At 42.3% G+C, this 20,871-nt stretch overlaps 1 pseudogene; it reads left to right on the top strand.

Moving 5' to 3' along the window:
- LOC125202201 (putative disease resistance RPP13-like protein 3) overlaps nucleotides 1-20,871 on the top strand; it is a 42,425-nt pseudogene that overhangs the window by 12,378 nt on the left and 9,176 nt on the right.

Below are 20,871 nucleotides of genomic sequence, written 5' to 3' on the forward strand. Positions count from 1 at the left end.
CTAATGAATGAGATAGTTATGTAAGAAGGAATCGAAATCTTTCTAAGACAAGTTTGATTATGTGATGAGTTGTACTCATTAAAATCTTATCATTGATGGGATAAACATTAAAGAAACTACCAACATCAGTACCTTCTACAAAACACGAGTTGTGGACTAGAGCGTCTCTAGTCTAGCACATCTCAAGGTGTAATGTTTTTCCAACACGTGTTGGAAAAGTGTCCAAGAAATTGGAGTTGAGTACTGAGGCATGTTTTAAGGTTTGTCCCAAATGATATAAGGTTATAAGTTCTGTAATCTTCAAAGATATAATTCTTGTATGAAGATCAAGAGATGAACTACAAGCCTAACAACATGATAACTGTCAAAATAAAGAGAGAGATATCGAATTTTCCACATTACCAAGAAGTCATACCATTAGAAACTATTGCACTAATAAAATCAACTTCAGTACCTAAGATTGTAAGAACCATATGGTAGTGGGAGCGTTCCACTGGAACACAACAAGTTCATGGGTCTAAGAGTGTCGTAAGACTCAGTGTTAGATTAACTTGAACATAATCCATTTAACTACAATGTAGTATTGGTTCATTTGGATATTCATCCTTGAAAAGGTGATAGATTTCAAACTACAATCTAAGATAGACAACATGTTTTACAAGACTTGCAAAACTACCTATAGGCTGTGTCAGTCAGTGGAAGCTAGTATATTTGCAAGTGTAAATATGGATCTCAAAAGGCTAGACAATGACAATGGGTTATGCCCAAAGAGAACTATCTTCTCGCTATCATCGTGCCAGGATTTATTTGATCCTATTGTCTATTAGAACTTACATAAATTAGAATGTATGTATTATGATTGTCAAGACAGCCTTCTATAAATAGAAGTCTTGAGGAAATCATCTACTAGAACATTCTAATGGATATGTAATTAAGGGCAAGAAACGCATGATTGGAAGCTTATAAAGACCTTCGTGGTCTTAGGCAAGCATCTAAATCAGAGTATATGTGTTTTATCAAAATTGTCAAATGTCTAGAATTTGACTTTTGCCCATTGCAGTGCTGTAAGCACTAGGAAGTTGAAAGTGCATTAAATGTGGTATTATTGGTACTCTACGATGATGAAATCTACAAAAGTTGCAAACAACTAAGATTGGCATCTAGCGTAGGAAACTGGTTGTCTACCCAGTTTAAGATAAATGATTTAAGAGAAACTAATTACATTCTTAGCATCTAAGTCCTTTTAAGATGCTAGAAAGAATATTGAGATTCTCTTAGGAATCCTATATCTACACATTGCTTGGAACATTTAAGCATTAGAAATTCCATGAAAAGGTTTATACCTCTCAAGATGGAATTGTCTTGTCTCTAGTCAAGTGTCGTTTGATGCTTAGTGAGATTAAGAATAATGAGACTAGTGTTGGAGATAGATGTCTCATGTATGCTATAATGTGTATTAAGTTTGATATTAGTTGTGCTTATGCATTGCAAGTATATATCATATTAACCATGGCAAAGGATTTTGATTGAGGTAATGAATATACCCTAGTGCTTGAGAAAGACTAGTAACTATATTCTAGTTTACCAGTCATTCATGTAATGTCCTTGGGGTTACACTGTCTTAGTTTTATGACTAATCAGTGATCGAGTAAGTCATCCTCTGTATATGTGTTTTCCTTAGGAATATCTTCCTAATAGCTTTAATCGTAAGTTTGAGTACGCCTACGAGTATTATTTTTGGATTACTCTAGTAAAGGCTAACTCAAGGGACACACGAGTTTATTAAGCTAAGCAATCACATATGGGGATGAAATTAATTAAAGATCAAGTACGTAGCAAAGACATTATGGTGAAAAAGATATTATCAGAGAACAACCAAGCAGATTTTTCTTTCACTTAGTGAAATGAATGGTAGTTCGATATATCTAGTACAAAGACCTACTTTGAGTATAAGTGGGAGAGTTTTTGGCAGTGGGTATACTCAAAATCATGTTTTGAGTATAAGTGGGAGATTGTTAGGTTTGGTATACTGAAAAGTATGTTTCGAGCAAGTTTCGCGCGAATAGAATCTTGCTTGTATACGTAAAACTCTACAATCCACTTTTAACCCGATTCAGTATTATTCGAGCAGTCTCGCACGAACAGAATCACTATTATTATTACATTGTGTTTGCTTGTGCATTTATAAGATGTTTTACAAACATTTAAATGCATAAGAAGTAAACAAAGTCTAAGTCTTGTGCTTAATAGACCGGTTGTGGGCGTCGTTCATTTTAAGGTAACACGGTCAGATCTATGCAATGCTTTGCAAAAGAAAAAGAAGAATTTCACAACCTAGATAGGCTTTGGCTACCTATCGTGAAAGGTTGCAATGTCAGTCCGCATATTTCTAAGCCTTACTGAAATAATTTGACATTGGTGTGGTATAGCACTGAACGGATCTAACAGCAAGACGTGTCTTTATGCTATCTACTGAAAGACTAGGTCTTGATAAAATGTTATTTCTTAATCTACATATGTTAGCATTGAGCATACGGTATTGATTATGCACTACTTTGACTTATCAAATGGTGCGGGTTTTTCGCAACCCAATAATCCTTATATATTGGGTAGTGGTGATTAATATCTAGCGGTGCTAGGATTGCTATTATGTTGAAACGTGCACGAGGTGAGTCTCGTTTGATAATGTCCTCAAGAGGAGCTCGAACAAGGTTTTATTATTCGGAAAACTGGCCAGTTGGAGTTTTATTACTCTATAAATAATAAATAAGTGTTTCTTGCTAAGTCCACTCTTGGAATTAATAAGATATTAATTAATTAAGTCCATAGCAGACATTAATTAATTAATGGATATTTATATCTTAAGCACAGGAAATAAATAATAAATAACGGAAACCCGGATTACTTGTAATTTCGGATTTGGATGGGGAGAGTTCAATATTACTTCTGTAGTGGCTGCTCGTAATATTCCAATATAAGCTTGTATTAAATTGTGAGTTCAATTTAATTAGTAAAAAGCTAATTGGGCGAGCCCATATCCAAAACCTTCCATAGATCCCTGTCTGGGCCCATAAGGAACTTAATATAAATAGGAGAATAAAGGAGACAGAAGAATCACAATCTTCATACTTGAAATTTTCGAAATTTTCACAATCTTTGTCGTTCTTGATGTTCTTGAAATCATTCTTCAACTCCTTGCACCATGACGTACTCTATCTTTTGATCTCTGGGAATTTATGTTGCAAAAAGAAGCTCTAATTTGATGAAGCTTGAGATCCTATTTATAGGGGAAAGTCAATCCTCATTGTAGAAGGAAAAAATCTTCAAAATATGGTAAATCTTGGAGCAGATCTAGAGAAATTCGGATTCGCCGCCTTTCTCCGGCGGGCCACCGCACCTTGGCCGGAGTCCCGGTACCTTCGGCAGCGGGCCGCCGCATGACCTCCGGTGGTCTCCGAGCGTGAATCGTTTACAAGCGTAAATTTCCGAGGCGGGCCGCTACATAACACTGACCATCGGGCGCCGGCGGTCGCCGGTCGCCGTCTGAACTCCAGCTTTCCAAACTTTGCATTTTGACTCCCTTTTTCGGCTCAAATATGCACAATTCTCACAAAACACGTCAAAATACCAAAATGTATAAAATATAAAATTATTGGACATGTATACTGATTTTGACATAAAAAAACGGACCAAATAATGGTCTTAAAACTGTGCAAAATCCGAGCGTATCAACTCCCCCAAAATTACATTTTTGTTTGTCCTCAAACAAAACAATAAAGACACAAGAATATACGCACGGAATGTACAAAGACTAGACGTCATAATTGCCTCAAAAGATCAAAGAGCAGATTAAGCATGAATTAACACAATCAAATCAAGCAAGGCTTATTAGTGCACTTTCATTACTAACTTGTGGAACACCTTGAATTCAAGCACTCACATGTGGCAAACTTCCAAAGATGGTAAGTGTTCTTTCTCTCACTCTCAAAGTGTATAAAGGTTAAGTGTATAGCACTCAAATCATGCATCATGCAAAGTTTACCATATGTTTGCTCAAAGTCAAATCCCTCCTCTACTAGATGTGATTAAGCATCAAAAGTCCGAAAGGTCTTTTTTTTTGTTGTAACGTAGGCTCTTTGGTAGGTAAGGAATACTTGGATAAAAAGTGACTAAGAATAAAAATCCCAAGTAGAGTTAAATTGACTCCACTTTTTAAACCCCAAGACACTTTTTACACTTTATTTTTCTCCTTCAACTCACTTTTCAATCCTTCGATATTTTTCTTTTCTTTTCACAACCTTTCATACTTTTTCTTTTTCTTTTCTTTCTTTTTCATAAGCATCCTTTCTAGAATCAAGCACATGTTTTTAATTTTTCTATTTTTTTTTTACATTAAGCACACTACTTTTTATACTTTCCTCCTTATCTCTCCAATTCTTTTACAAAAGATAACAAAAACTATACTAACCCAAGGAATTTTCCTCATTATTTTGGCTTCCAAAGAATAGGTTTAAAGGCTCAAAATTGGCTCCAAAGAGAAAAAATTTGAAATTTTGAGAGGGTCGAAAATTTTGGATAAAAGTAGGCTAGAAAAGATGGCCAATCATCCTCCTAAATCAACTTAAACACTATGTAAACCTAAAGGCAAGACTAAGAGCAAGTTCTAGAAACATATACATGAATACAGATAAATCACACAAGAAAGAAATTATGGCTCAAATCTCACAAGGTATAAGCATGAATCAAGGCGAACAAGCAATTCACTAATTATGCACCTTTTCACCAAACCATCAAATCAAAACGTCAAGTCATACTTAAACATAGATGGAATGTAATATCATCGACAACTCAGTCTAAAGTGTGTCCCTAAGCATGCATGTTTCTAAGTTCTTCATGTTAAGTTCACGACATGGATTCAAGAAAACATTTTTAGAAAACAAAATTCTCTTACAGGGTTTTGAAAAACAAAAGTAAAAACTTAAAACAAAAATGAAAACCCTAAAACAAAAACCTAAACTCACAGTCCACCACTTCATCCCCTCAAACTTATTTACAACAAAGTGTAAAATAAGTTTATAGAGTCGGTTGGTATGTGAGAAAATTACTAAAAAGAAAACATACCTTGAAAAAATTTTCGTAGAGGCTTGACGGGGCGAAAATTCGAAAAAGAATTTCGAAAAATTCGCGCTGGAGACTGTGCTCAGGTGGCGGTCCGCCGCGGCCGTTTGTTGGTCGCCGCACGTCAACAGATTCTTCCAGCGAGCAGGTGGCGGACTGCCGCAGCACGTGCGGCGGTCGCCACGTAGAGGTCAAAACCTGCGAAAAATTTTTCAAAGCACAAAATTAAACCAAAACCAAAAGGTACTTAAAAATTGAAGCAAAAATTGTCTAAACATAAAAAAAATTGTCTCAAAAACATCCAAAATAATGATATAAATGCCCATTTAAAGTCATGTTTTGAGTATAAGTGGGAGACTGTTAGGTTTGGTATACTGAAAAGCATGTTTCGAGCACGTTTCGCGCGAATAGAATCTTGCTTGTATACGTAAAACTCTACAATCCACTTTTAACCCGATTCAGTATTATTCGAGCAGTCTCGCACGAATAGAATCACTATTATTATTACATTGTGTTTGCTTGTCCATTTATAAGATGTTTTATAAACATTTAAATGTATAAGAAGCAAACAAAGTCTAAGTCTTTTGCTTAGTAGACCGGTTGTGGGCGTCGTCCACTTTAAGGTAACACGGTCAGATCTATGCAATGCTTTGCAAAAGAAAAAGAAGAATTTCACAACCTAGACAGGCTTTGGCTACCTATCGTGAAAGGTTGCAATGTCAGTCCGCATATTTCTAAGCCTTACTGAAATAAGATGACATTGGTGTGGTATAGCACTGAACGGATCTAACAGCAAGACGTGCATTTATGCTATCTACTAAAAGACTAGGTCTTGATAAAACACTATTTCTTAATCTACATATGTTAGCATTGAGCATACGGTATTGATTATGCACTACTTTGACTTATCAAATGGTGCGGGTTTTTCGCAACCCAATAATCCTGATATATTGGGTAGTGGTGATTAATATCTAGCGGTGCTAGGATTGCTATTATGTTGAAACGTGCACGAGGTGAGTCTCGTTTGATAATGTCTTCAAGAGGAGCTCGAACAAGGTTTTATTATTCGGAAAACTGGTCAGTTGGAGTTTTATTACTCTATGAATAATAAATAAGTGTTTCTTGCTAAGTCCACTCTTGGAATTAATAAGATATTAATTAATTAAGTCCATAGCAGACATTAATTAATGGACATTTATATCTTAAGCACAGGAAATAAATAATAAATAACGGAAACCCGGATTACTTGTAATTTCGGATTTGGATGGGGAGAGTTCAATATTACTTCTGTAGTGGCTGCTCGTAATATTCCAATATAAGCTTGTATTAAATTGTGGGTTCAATTTAATTAGTAAAAAGCTAATTGGGCAAGCCCATATCCAAAACCTTCCATAGATCCCTGTCTGGGCCCATAAGGAACTTAATATAAATAGGAGAATAAAGGAGACAGAAGAATCACAATTTTCATACTTGAAATTTTCGAAATTTTTGGCTCCCCCCCCAGCTGAAGGAGATTTCGATTTCTACTCCTTTTCCCAAAAGGATTTCTTCTGTCTTCTTTATTCGAGTCCTAGTATTTTGATAAGATCAGTCCACCCTGATATCGAGATACAGTTCGGGAACCAGAGAGAAGATCCGTGGTCTAGTATTGAAGATCATCACGTGGAGAAGGCGCGAGCAATCGACGATTCTCTGGAGAATCAAAATCGGTAACCCTAAACCGTAGAATTCATGTTTTAGGATTTACTTTCCTTGAGCATGAATTATTTGCGTTCTAGCATGCAATTACCTGTTTAACATGTGAATTGATTAATCGCATAATCGGTCAAATAGATCCGTATCTGATTTATTTGTTTTGTACAAGTCTTCCGCTGTGCAAGGGGCACCAAACCCCATCAATGGGAACTTGTGAAAAATTGTGAAATGCGAATGTGATTACGTGAGATTATGTTGAAATGTTGCGATGCTTAGACCTGGACTTTTGAACCTAGCATGCTTTAGCTATACGATCACAGCGCTTGTACCAACAATAGAAACGTGGAATGACTAGTATAGGGCCGTTAGTGTACATGGAACTCGATGAATCATGAGAGGAAACGCGCGAATAGCTGCCTTAGGAACGCGAACGTCCGACGATATTATCTTCGTACCGCCGTCTTTTGCTCTACGCATATCTATCCATTTTCGCAGCACCACTTGGAACCATACAAACTTGTTATTTCTTTTTACCCTTTGTAGCGGTGCTGACTTATTCCTTTCCCCTTTATGTAGATGGTTCAACCCTATCACGCCCTTATGCGTCACCGCTATGCCAAGAATAGGAACTTTCCGGTGGAACGCTATAGAGAGCTGGAATGGGACGGAAAACAGTTCCTCTTAAACTTCGTCACCGATTTCTACGGTCATTGGCTGGACGCCTACGCATATGGAATTACCCATCACGAGGGAATCATGCGACTTATCCATATACTACCTTCCCCTTGGAGCGAGTGGACCGCTCAAGCCTCAGTATCCTACACCTGATTTAGCCTGCCCAAATATACGCCTCGAGGAGACTTCTTCGGCCTAATAGGAGTCTTACTTCCGGCCATGTCTGCCACCGTTGACGGACCTCCACTCCATCCGCCAACGCAAAGGTACTCGCCAGGAGCAGCACGTCGAATGAAGTATCGCGATGATGAGGAGCCACACGTTGCCCGCGTCCCCGTAGAAGGACCCTTAGGATGCGCGTTTCGGCCCCTCGAAGGATCATAAGAGAGGCCGAAGAGATGCTTACCTCGATCTCATCGCCCCTAAGCGACGGGAAGGGAGACGGGGAGATGGGACCCGCAGAGAAGGGAGAGAGCTCAAACGAGGAAAATGTTGGAGAGTCGGAAGAACCGAAAGAGGACGAGGGCGGAGATGTCTAGTGCTCGAATAGTGATTTTTTTTGTTTTTCCTTTCCCCGTGTCTTTTGAATTCTAGAACCTCTTTTCACGTTGTCATTTTCTTTCGCAATTGTTTTGCTCATTTTCATTCATTGTACCAAGACCTTTTGAGACCACTTTTGAGATATAATGGGGAATTCGCACCTTTTATTTTATCATCTTGCAATGAGTCGTCTTCACTCTTTTCCATCCTTATTGCGTGAATATACTTGTCCGTTCTATTTTTTTTTCTCCCAATCATCTTTCATCTTGTGGTGCAACCTTATTGTCTCTTTTCTTGCGCAACTGTTTTCCTACAATGCGATTGAGTGGTCATTCCTTGGACCCTGCTTGTAGAAAGAATCAAACTTTTCTTTCAAATATACCACATCACTATTATTGGATTTGAATAAGTACGCTAACGACTCGAGTAAAAATGAATTAGAATGCCGCCTAGACGCAACGTAAGACGTGCGAACGAGGAGCCTTCTTCCCAGGCTTCAGAAGAAGAAAGCGTGACGCAACCAAGGCCGCCACCACCACCTCCACGAGTAGATAGGGAAGTCGTAAAGCTATTCCTAGACCAAAAGCCTCCTACCTTCGACGGGATGGGTGAACCCGCAAAGGCCGAAACTTGGGTACGCGCGCTGGAACGCATTTTCAGAACCTTAGTGTGCAACGATGCGGAGAAGATGATCTGCGTGAAGCATCAACTGACCGGGTCCGCCGACTTTTGGTGGGACACCAAGCTGAAGACCATGCCCCAGGATCGTGTGGACGAGATGACGTGGGAAGACTTCAAGACCGAGGTGTACGACAAGTACATACCTAAGAGCTACCGCAAGGCAAAGGCAGTCGAGTTCCACAACCTCACTCAGGGACGTCTGTCCGTGACCGAATACGACCGCGCGCTTTGTGACATGACCCGTTATGCGCCGGAACAGACGGATACCGATGAGAAGTTGGCTGATAAGTTTCGTGAGGGCCTAAGGCACGGGATTAGGATGGCACTGGCAGTCCGTGGGACCCTTACGTACGCCGAGGCGCTAGCCCTCGCACTAGATGTTGAGGCAGCAATGCCCAAAGAGAGGAGCGCGGGAAACACTACGCTAGCCCTACCCCCGCCACGCCCTAACCACGATAAGAGGAGATGGGACAAAAGTAGGACCCACTACGATAGCAAGCGATACCGCCCCACCCAGAACCGACCGCCGTACGGAGGAGGGCAGACTTCGTTCAACCTAAGGAGCGACCCCCGGGCCAGGCCACCCCAATGTAACGTTTGCGCCAAGTACCATTTTGGGGAGTGTAGGGGACCGAACCCGACAAGGTGCTTCAACTGAGGGAACGGTCATTTCTCAAGGGAGTGTCCGAGCAAGAATATGGGAACCGGGTCGAGGCAGAATCATCCGGGTTTCCGTCAGCAGCCGAGGGCACCACCGACGGGCTCGGGAGTGAACCGGGATCAACCACCGCGGCTGCAGCAGCCTGTCCGCCCAAGACTTCCCGCCCAGGCTAGAGCGTACTCCATTAGCCAGAAGCAGCCTCGGATTGAGCAAGGAAACCACGAAAGGGGAAATTTGGCAGGTATGGGCGAAATCCTCGATACCCCTATTGTTGTTTTGTTTGACGCGGGCGCATCGCATTCGTTCATATCTGAGTTGTGTGTGCATACCTTGAGCTTGCCTGATAGAAAATCTGAACATAGGATGATGGTGTCCTCACCAGTAGGAGGGATAGTAGAGATTTCCCGATTTTGCTTGAACGTAAAAATCGTACTAGGAGAACTTAAGATAGTTGCTTACGACCTGTGAGTTATGGCGATGAGAGATGTCGACGTAATCTTAGGAATGGACTGGTTAACCGCGAACTTTGCGACGATTAGTTGTAAGGAGCGACAGATATCCCCACAAGCTCCGGGTATGGAACCCATCGTGTACCACAGAATCTCGATGAACCGGCGAACAGCCATAATCTCCGCGTTACAAGCCACCGCCATGATAAAGAAAGGACGCCTAGCCTACCTTGTCTATCTCCACGGAGAAGAGAAGGAGGAAAGGAGGCTCGAAGACGTCACCGTCGTACGAGATTTTCCCGACGTTTTTCCCGAGGAATTACCTGGACCGCCGCCAGATAGGCAGTTAGAATTTACGATCGACCTTGAACCTGGAGCCGCACCCGTATCAAAGGCACCGTACCGAATGACGCCTAAGGAATTGGAGGAACTAAAGATACAGCTACAAGAGCTCATGGACTTAGGTTTCGTTAGGCCCAGTGTTTCGCCATGGGGCGCACCGGTGCTCTTCGTTAAGAAGAAAGACGGGTCAATGAGAATGTGTATCGACTACAGAGAGTTGAACAAATTGACACTCAAGAACAAGTACCCATTGCCAAGGATAGGCGACCTGTTCGACCAACTCCGAGGAGCCGGCGTGTTCTCTAAGATGGATCTGAAGTCCGGATACCACCAGCTGAAAGTGCGAAAAGAGGATATACCTAAGACCGCATTCCGTACCAGATATGGTCACTATGAGTTCGTTGTGATGTCGTTCGGTCTGACGAATACCCCAGCAGTGTTTATGGACTTGATGAACCGAGTTTTCCACCCGTACCTAGATACGTTCGTCTTAGTGTTCATAGATGATATCTTAGTCTACTCGAAGGACGATAAGGAGCACGCGGGGCACCTACGAATCGCGCTGGAGACGCTGAGGACGGAAAAGTTGTACGCCAAATTTAGCAAGTGCGAATTCTGGCTGAAGGAAGTCAACTTTTTAGGACACATCGTGTCAGCAGAGGGAATTCGAGTGGACCCCACCAAGGTTGAGGCGGTACAACAATGGAAGTCGCCATCCACACCGAACGATATTCGGAGTTTCCTAGGTTTGGCAGGATACTACCAAAGGTTCATAGAAGGGTTGTCCAAGATAGCGAGACCGATGACCCAGCAGCTCAAGAAAGGGATCAAGGTGAACTGGACGCCGGAGTGTGAGGCAAGCTTTCAACTTTTGAAGGAGAAATTGACCACCGCACCAGTGTTAGCTATGCCAGAGCTTGGAGCAAACTACGTAGTTTACACCGACGCTTCGAAAGTCGGATTAGAATGCGTGTTGATGCAGAACAACAAGGTGATCGCCTACGCGTCACGACAATTGAAACCGCACGAGTTGAACTACCCCACCCACGATTTAGAACTAGCCGCAGTAGTGCATGCCCTAAAGATTTGGAGGCACCATCTCTATGGAGTTAGGTGTGAAATCTTTACGGATCACAAGAGTTTGAAGTACTTTTTCGAGGAGAAGGACCTGAACATGCGACAAAGGAGATGGCTCGAGCTGGTGAAGGACTACGATTGTGGCATCAACTACCACCCTGGCAAGGCAAACGTAGTGGCAGATGCTTTAAGCCGTAGAGACCATTCGCAACTCGCTACTTTTCTGACAGAAGAGGAAAGTTTAGTACGGGAGTTGAGTAAGTTGCGAATAGAAGTAGTAAAGACACCTGAAATCGTGGAGGGCCGAATCGCCGCCTTAGTAGTAGAACCTGATCTAAGGACGAGGATCGTTGCAGCACAACGGATGGATGCGAAATTTGAGGAGATTCTAGTCGATGTAAGAACCGGTGAATCCGGAAATTTTAGCGAGGCTTCCGACAACGCTCTCACCTTTGAAGGGAGATTGTGCGTGCCGAACGACGAGGGACTCAAGAACGAGATCATGAGCGAAGCCCATGAAACCCCATACACTGCTCACCCCGGGAGCACAAAGATGTACCAGGATCTGAAGAAGTCCTTTTGGTGGAACGGTATGAAGAGGGACGTCGCAGCTTTTGTGGAGCGCTGCTTAGCCTGCCAACAAGTGAAAGCCTTACATCAACGACCGTACGGGAAGCTACAACCGCTTGAGATACCCGAGTGGAAATGGGAGCACATCGCCATGGACTTCGTGACGGCGCTGCCGAGGACCCTAAAAGGGAACACCGCGATCTGGGTGATCGTAGATCGACTTACCAAGAGTACACACTTCATATCGATCCCCGTGACCCATGGATCGGATAGGCTAGCTCGGATCTACATTCGAGAGATCGTACGATTTCATGGAGTCCCAGTGATGATTACGTCTGATCGTAACCCGAAGTTCACCTCGAAATTTTGGATTAGCCTACAGCGTGAGCTTGGAATCCGAATAAACTTTAGCACGACTTTTCACCCACAGTCCGACGGACAATCCAAAAGAATGATACAAACTCTCGAGGATATGCTAAGAGTTGTGGTGCTAGACCGAGGCGAAAGTTGGGAGACCGCACTCCCTCTGATCGAGTTCGCTTACAACAACAGCTTCCAAGTAACGATCGGCATGGCGCCAAATGAAGCACTTTATGGAAGAAAGTGTAGATCTCCGCTCTATTGGGATGAAGTTGGCGAACAAAGGGCACTTGGACTCGATGCAGTCGAGGAGATGGTCGAAATCGTTCGACAAATCCGTGCACGAATGAAGGAAGCCCAGGACAGACAGAAGTCGTATGCCGACGACCGATGGACGAACTTACAGTTCCACGCTGGCGATAAAGTTTTCCTCAAGGTATCCCCGTCAAAAGGGATAACACGTTTTGGGGTTAAAGGGAAACTGAAACCGCGTTTCATCGGGCCGTACGAGTAGGACTCGTAGCTTATCGTTTAGCGCTGCCGCCCAGCCTTGGGAATGTGCACAACGTCTTTCATGTGTCGCAGTTGCGAAAATACGTATTCAATCCAAAGCACGTGATTCGCTACGAGGAAGTTACCGTAAACCCGGATCTGAGCTACGAGGAGCAACCCCAGATGATCTTGGATCGAAAGGTCCAAACCTCGAGAAATAAATCCACTGCCTTCGTGAAAATACAATGGAGAAACCACGGGCCCGAAGAAGCCACGTGGGAGCTTGAGGATAAGATGATGGAACTATACCCGGAACTCTTTCCCTAAAGGTACCAAATTTCGGGATGAAATTTCTTTTAAGTGTGGTAGGATGTAACATCTCGATTTCCCAAACCCTAATTTTGGAGCCCTAGAATTTATTTTGATGACGTGGAGACGTGAAATATTTATGAATGCATTTATTGCATGAGATGCTATGGCCGAGTCGAGTCTAGGGTTTGCATTGGAAGTTTGAAAAGTCAAACTTGTTGATTATATGATGTGGCATGTGATTTATTAATTTATGAGATGAATTATTTGTTTAAGGCTGAGTGAGAATATTAGAGAAAATTTCCATAAATACTTGCCACCCAAGTCTTGTGATTTTCGAACCCTTAACCCTTTGAGGGAGGAATTCTATTTTTTCCGAATTTAATTTAATTCTTGTGATATTTATCCAAATTAAATCCAAAACCCAATTATTCCTTATTTTTATGGAGAAAAATTGAGCCCCCTTGTGTCTGGGTGATTTTCGAAAATCACCTATTGTGGGAAGGAAAGAATTATTTTATTTTAGTTAATCCCTTATTTGATTTCCTTCCATACCTAGAATTTAAATATTCTACCAAATCTTTTCATACCCCAAGAGATTTTGCCTTATCTTATTTTAGTTAATATTCAAAATATGTTCCTTATGGGAGAACCCCAAAATACACGCCTACTACCCAATATACTTGGAGGATTTTATTTTATTTTGCTCTGTGATATTTTATTCTACTCCGTAAAATATTCAAAACGAAATATTGGCTAATTAAGAGCCTAGTTTTCGAAAATCATGGGATTTTGCCCTAGAGTCTATTTTTGTTAATTCTTCTTCCCTACTTCACAATATTTATTTATTTAATTGTGGAGAATAAGATCTTACGAAATATTCTATTTATTTACCTAAAGATTTTATTGAACTCTATAAATAAGGGGAGCCAAAAACCTAACCCTAGCCATCACATAATTTTCGCCCCTACCCAAATTTTCGCCCCCTCTCATCTCTCCACTCTCTCTCAATTTTCTTCTACTTTTCTCCAATAATCCTCCCTCCTTTGTGAAGAAATAGAGTTTGAACCTCAAGAATCTTGAAGAACCAAGTCTTTACTTCGTTTCTACCGTTCGTTTTTCTCCAAAAGGTATTCTTATGTTAATCTTCTTCTTTCTACACGATTCCTCTTCTTTCTAACCGATTAATCGGTATTCTTGAACCCTCATGCATCATGTTTGAGTGAAAGTGGGATAAAAGGGATATGTAAATATGTATGCATGTGGTGTGTGTGTGGCGTGTGCGTGGTGTGTGTGTGCGTGTGTGTGCGTGTCGTGTGTGTGTGTTGTGTTGTGTGGTGTGTGCTTGATGGCTAAATACTCTTGTGTAACTTATGTTGGTGTTAGATCTAGAGTTGAGATGCGAATGGAATTTATATGATGATCATGACTTAAGCTTGATTAGTGATAATAAGATGAATCGATGGGAAAAGGGAAAAAGAGTTGGGACATGCATGAATTAGGAGTTGTATTGAATCTGATTTGTGATATGTGCCTATGTGATTAAAAAGGTGAAACCTCAGTTGCGAAGCCGGATAACAAAGGAAAGAACATACGTGAAACCTAAGCAGTCGAGGTGGGCTTTACTCTTAAACTCTTTAATGTGCAAATATATGAATGTGGAGAAATAAGGGTGGTTTAACTGTTATGCCATGCCTATGTCTGTTTTGTTGTGATATTGTGCGCCTGATGCCCAGTTTGAGAGTTCGCTCCATTGGGCTATATGGCTATGGATATGTTTAACGAATTCGGATCTGAGTATGGGCCGCAAACCCTACCAGGCTGTGTACACGAGGGGATCGGGAGCCGTCCTTGCTAGTCGGCCGGTCTCGTGGGCGAAAAGTGTGGCCACACTTTCTTCGCACCATGGAAGGATTGTGATTGTGGAATTTGATGAGAAAAGTGAGGAATTATTTTGACTGGCCAGTCTATGGAAAATATATTTTGTGATACTCGTGATATTCTCTTATAACTGCTTAAAACTCGAGTTCACTTGGTAAGGGTGGCATAACTTATAAAATGTTTTGGCGACGAGCTCACTGAGTATTTCAAAATACTCAGCCCTGCATGTGTTTTTCTTATGTGCAGGTTGAACGATGGCGAGCGGTGGCAGGTGTTGAGCATGATAATTAATTAAGATGGTTGTTTTGAACTTCAAGCGTAGTTGTGTCTTCATACATAGCTACTTTTTCTCTTGGTCGCTTTCCGCTGAGTTTTTGATACACTTATGTTTATTTTGAATATTTTGCACTCTCCTTTCGGTTTAGAGGCCTTAGGAGATCTTGTGGTTTTTATCTTGGAAACTATGTCATACTCTTGAGATTCTTGAACGTCATTTATTATACCTTCCTTTTTCTTATTCCAGTTCCTAGGTGAAGTTGTTGTTTTAAATACTCTAATAGTTCTTTCTAATCTTTTGGTCAACACTCTTTAAATGAAACCCTGGTGATAAGGCTAATTTCATGCATCGGTTATGTGGTGAAAAGCGTTATAATTTGCTGGGTCTAACACGTTTCCTAATCCAGGTGTGTGAGAAAAATCGCTAGAGCGAGGAAATGCTGAAGGAGATGGTCTAGCAAAGGAATGCAGTAAAGTGAGCAGAATTCAAAAGAAAAGAAGGCGTGACGGAGGGAGTCAATAGCTGAGGGCAACAAGGTCTATCTATACCTCGCTGGGCCCCACTCCAATGCCTATATATAGAAGAGCATGCAACGCACATCAGATCACTTTTTCACTCTCTTTTAGCTCACACACATAACACACACTTGGGAATGGGAGATCTGGGGTAGTTCGGGTTACGGAGGGTTCCTTTCTTTAGAAGTTTCTCAGTTGCAACACCGTCCGCGTGTGGACGAAGATACAATCTCTTTTAATTTCAGTTGTTTCGCATTTTGCGGTCGAACTTCACTTTTGGGAGTCGACTTGGCTGTTGATGATACTTGTTATCTTTTCGCTTTTGTTGATTTGCGTTTAGTTGTGATATTTTGAGTTGATTTACGTAGATCTCGCTGCTGAGAGTTTATTTTAACAAGTATTATGTCGATCTCTATTTTATTTTGATGTTGTGGTATTTGATATGGGAATTCGGTGATAAATCTCTGGTTTATTGACTGATTGGAGGTTGTTGTTCGAATCTGAAGTGATGAAGTGTTTTTGTTGATTGGAGTTTGTGTCGGACGCTTGGATCCGGAGTGGATTTAGCGTCTGAGGTTGGATCCGAAGCGAGAAAAGGAAATTGTTAGATGGATTTGAGTTTTCTTCTTGTTTTATGCTTTACTTCGTCTAACGTCTGCAGATCTGTTTAGTTCTTCGTTGTTATGCATAAATTTGACTTAGATTTAGTTTGCTCTGCTCTGATTTCGTTCATGTTGATTTTCTTATGAGTTTTTACGCAATTTGGTTGTAGAAGATGATGTCGCTGCTAGTTAGTACTCGAGTTAGTTATTCTGCCAGCTTTTCGTCCGTACTCTGCTTTTTCAGTCATGGTCCCCACAGTCAGTTTATTTCCTAGGTCTAGGTAATTGGAGTAGTTTTCTTAGATCTGGTGATTGAGCAGTTAACTTTCTCACAACGCTCTCTTGTTATTTCGCCTAGGTCTAGCGATTAGCATAGGAGTTTTAAGATTCACAAGTCCAGAAAAAATGCGTGGCAGCAGCCAACACCAAAAACAAGTCCAAATCCTTGAACATGAGTATTACGCATCCTTCTCTGTGGGATCGATCCCTACTTCCCTATACTAGGTTTAGTAAAGTGGTTGAGGGTTTTTGAAAGAAGTGCTCTGTGTGTCCGACGACCAGGATTTCCTGCGACCAACGAGTTCCTAGACCGCGTGATCTAGTGGATTTGCTGGACCGAGGGAACCTGTTTATTTCCTTCTGAACGCACTAAGAAAAAACCTACTTTCAAATGGCGCCGTTGCCGGGGATGGTGGATGGCGTTTATTGTTATTTCGTTTAAGGATTTTGTGTAAATATTTTAATTTCTGTTATTTTCTTTCTCCTTGACAGTTTATGAAAGCAGGCTTCCATTCTGGAAGTTGGGCAAGCTCATTTGGATCAGGGAGTGGCCAATACAAGTGGCGAGTCAAGGAATCTACATCTACCATCACCACCAGATCAGGATTGAGGACAGAGGATCCATTCCCTTTCGAGTCAGAAAGTGAAAAGGAGTGGAATTCGTCGACGGAGGAGAACCCGGGGTTGTCAACAGAACCAGTGCATTCCGAGACCGAGGAGGAGGAGGAGGACCCGAATATGGCTCATCTGCTAGATCCCGATCCGGAAATAGGGTCGCTCACCGCACATCTTGTCGATGAACCCGCTCATGCTATAGTCTCGAACCCACGATGAAGGTCGATCGATATCAAGACGAATGTACTTGGAGTTCTACCCACTTTCTCTGGGCGTAGGAACGAATGCCCCTATGAATTTTTGAACGAGTTCAGTAAACTATGCAGCATTCAAAAGCGACCCAGCGAGGCAACAGAGGAGGACTACCGTCTTCGAGCAATTCCGTTTGCTCTCAAAGGGGAGGTGAACACTTGGCTGCTAAGGCTCCCACCGGACTCGATCAACACGTGGAAGGATTTTAAACTAGAATTTCTGGATTACTTTTTTCCATCCAACAAGACGAATGCCTTGAAGAAGGAGATTCAGGAGTGCAAACAAGAATACGATGAGTCTCTGAGTTCTTATTGGTCCCGTTTCAAGGGGCTGCTGGACGCTTGTCCGAACCACAGGATGATAGAAGCGGAGACTTACTATCTGTTCTACGAAGGTGCAAACCCTGAATCAAAGGACTTGATGAACTCCTCGAGCGGGGGAAATTTTACCAAGAATAAGGCAAGTGAATCTCGGGAAACCTTGGGAAGGCTGATCAAGGCGAAGAAGGCCTATGATAACCCGCGAAGCATATTGAGGAGAGGATCAGCTAATGCAGTGATGGAACAAGAAGACAAGAAGGTGGAAGATAGGATCGATAAACTGGAAAAGGCCTTGCTAAATGCAATTGAGAAATACAATCCGCATGCTCCAGTGGAAATTGAGAAACCCCCTGGTCAGGAGGAAAGGCAACTTCAACCATACTACAGTCAGCCCTGCGAAGGGGAGTGTCAAGCTCAGGTAAACTCGATGGGAAGTTGGAATCCCGACGGAAGTTGGAACCAAGGAAGACAGAGGGACGCTCCATGGATGACTCACCCAAACTTCAGATGGACTGACCATGATCAAGGCTAGCCACCCCCACTTCAGCTCACGAATTATGCACAACCTCCGGAGAGGCAGTCCAACTGGTCAGGGAAAGGTCAAGAGGGGCAATTGCAGCTGGGGTACAGGAATCAAGATCAAATTAATTGGGGAAACAGAAATCAGAACAATCCAGGGAGTTCCTATGTGCCACCTCATCAGAGAAATAACCAAGGAAACTACCAGAATTCCCAACCAAATCATCAAGGGAATCAAGGGTCTGGTAGCCAGTACAATAACCATCAGGGAAATCAAGGGTCTAACAACCAATACAACAATCATCATGGAAACTATCGTAGAACCAAGGTCAAGGACCAAATTCTGGTCAATTCAACTCCAGCCACAGAGGAGTTTGGATGACATGGTCCATGATCTAGTGAATTCACAGCAGTTCATGCAGGGTAACCTACACTCCAACAATGACATGGTGCACAAGTTACAAGATGCTCAGTCTGAACATAAAGCTGCCATGGACATGATGGCAAAGCAACTTTCTCAGATCGCAGTTTCCTTGAATGAGATGCGAGGGAATGAAGGGAAACTTCCTGCCACCGTCAAACCGCCAGACCGAGCAAACATTAGTCAAATCACCTTGAGATCTGGGCGGGGTTATGAAGGGCCGACGTTGGAAATTGATGAGAAAGTACCTATGCAGGCTAGCGAAGGGAAAGAGAGTCAGCTACATCAAGAGGAAGGCGCTAGACCCAGGGAAATCCTTGTTCAGGAAGACCTCCAGAAGGGAGATTTAGGGGGATCCCTACCTCGACCAAGGGACCCGTTCTTCCTAGACCCCGAACCTGAAGAAGTGAGTAAGGAAGGAAATAAGGGAGTTGATGAAACCCAGGCTGGGACTTCCACAAATGCAGTAAAGCGAGCAAAACCATTTCCATATCGCGGGGAGGCGAAGAAGAAAAAGGATGATACAGAGGATCTCATGGAGATTTTTAGCAAGTTGGAAATCAACCTGCCATTCTTGCAAGCCTTAAAAAGGTCTGCCTTCAGTAAGTTTATCAAGGAGTTTATTGCAGGGAAGACCAAGCCAGATGGGAAGATTGTGATCGGGGAGACTGTGTCTGCTGTGATACAAAAGAGAAGGATGCCCTCAAAATGCACCGACCCAGGTATGTTCACATTACCCATCTCTCTAGGGGATATCAAGGTCGAGCATGCTATGTGTGATCTAGGGGCTTCAATAAATGTTTTACCACTTTCGATCTATAAGAAGTTGACTGGGGTGAGAATGGTTGCTACCAAGGTAGTGATCCAGTTAGCAGATAGAACTTGCATCTGCCCTGAAGGAGTGTTGGAAAATGTTATAGTCAAGGTGCATGATTTTCTATATCCTGCTGATTTTTATGTGATCAAGATGATTGATAATAAGTCTGCTGAGTCCAGTGGGGTACTTTTAGGGAGACCATTTTTGCGTACAGCTAAGACCATTATCGATGTTTTTGATGGAACAATTTGTTTGGACTATAACGGGGAAAAGTATACCTTTAGCATAGATGAGGGGATGAAAAGGCCTTTAGATGTTGAGAATCTCTATGCCATTGATGTTATTAACCCTTTAGTCCAAGAGTATCTTGAGACGGAATTGATACAGGAACAAATCGACAACTCGGAGTTGAGTCATTCGATTGACAGAGAAGTTGTAGGATGGTGTGCAGCAATGAACACAGCAGAATTGACAGATGAAGAACTCACGGAGGCCATTATGGAATTCTGCAAAAGCCCTGAGTTAGCTAGATCTAAGGGATCGGCTCATGTGGCTAGTCTGGAAAATTCTCCTGGGTCTGGGAAGGAGACGTTACCAGAAATTACGGACAAAAATCCCTTGCCCCAGGAGACGAATGGAACAAAAAAGGAGCTGAAGACACTTCCACCGGGCCTCAAGTACGCTTACTTGGAGGAGGATGAGACATTTCCGGTAATAGTCAACAGCAACCTGACCAAGGAGCAAGAGAAGGAGTTATTGGAAGTCATCAAAAGAAACAAGAAAGCAATAGGATGGACTCTCTCAGATTTGGTGGGAATAAGTCTGGACCTTTGTATGCACCACATTCGTTTAGAAGAAGGTGCGAAGGCTCATCGAGATGCACAACGGAAACTGAACCCGAACATGCGAGAGGAGGTCCTAAAGGAGGTGTTAAAGTTGCTTGCTCTAAGGATTATCTACTCCATTCCTGACAGCGAGTGGGTCAGTCCTGTCCATATGGTACCAAAAAAATCTGGAATACAGGTTGTTAAGAATGAAAAGAATGAGTTGGTACCCACCAGACTAGTGACAGGATGGAGGATGTGCATCGACTACAGGAAGTTGAACGAAGCCACAAAGAAGGATCATTTTCCCTTACCTTTCATTGATCAGATGCTGGAAAGACTAGCTTGCAAACAGTACTTTTGTTTCCTTGATGGATACAGCGGCTATTTCCAAATCTACGTTAATCCAGAGGACCAAGGGAAAACTACATTCACGTGCCCCTTTGGTACATATGCATACCGAAGAATGCCGTTTGGATTGTGTAATGCACCGGGAACTTTCCAACGGTGTATGATGAGCATTTTCTCGGATCTGTTGGAAGTATGCATTGAGATATTCATGGACGATTTCACTGTATAT

Source organism: Salvia hispanica, chromosome 2 (genome assembly GCF_029641045.1).
Source record: "Salvia hispanica isolate PSC_SH4W2 chromosome 2, Shi_PSC_v1, whole genome shotgun sequence".
Lineage (NCBI taxonomy): Eukaryota > Viridiplantae > Streptophyta > Magnoliopsida > Lamiales > Lamiaceae > Salvia > Salvia hispanica.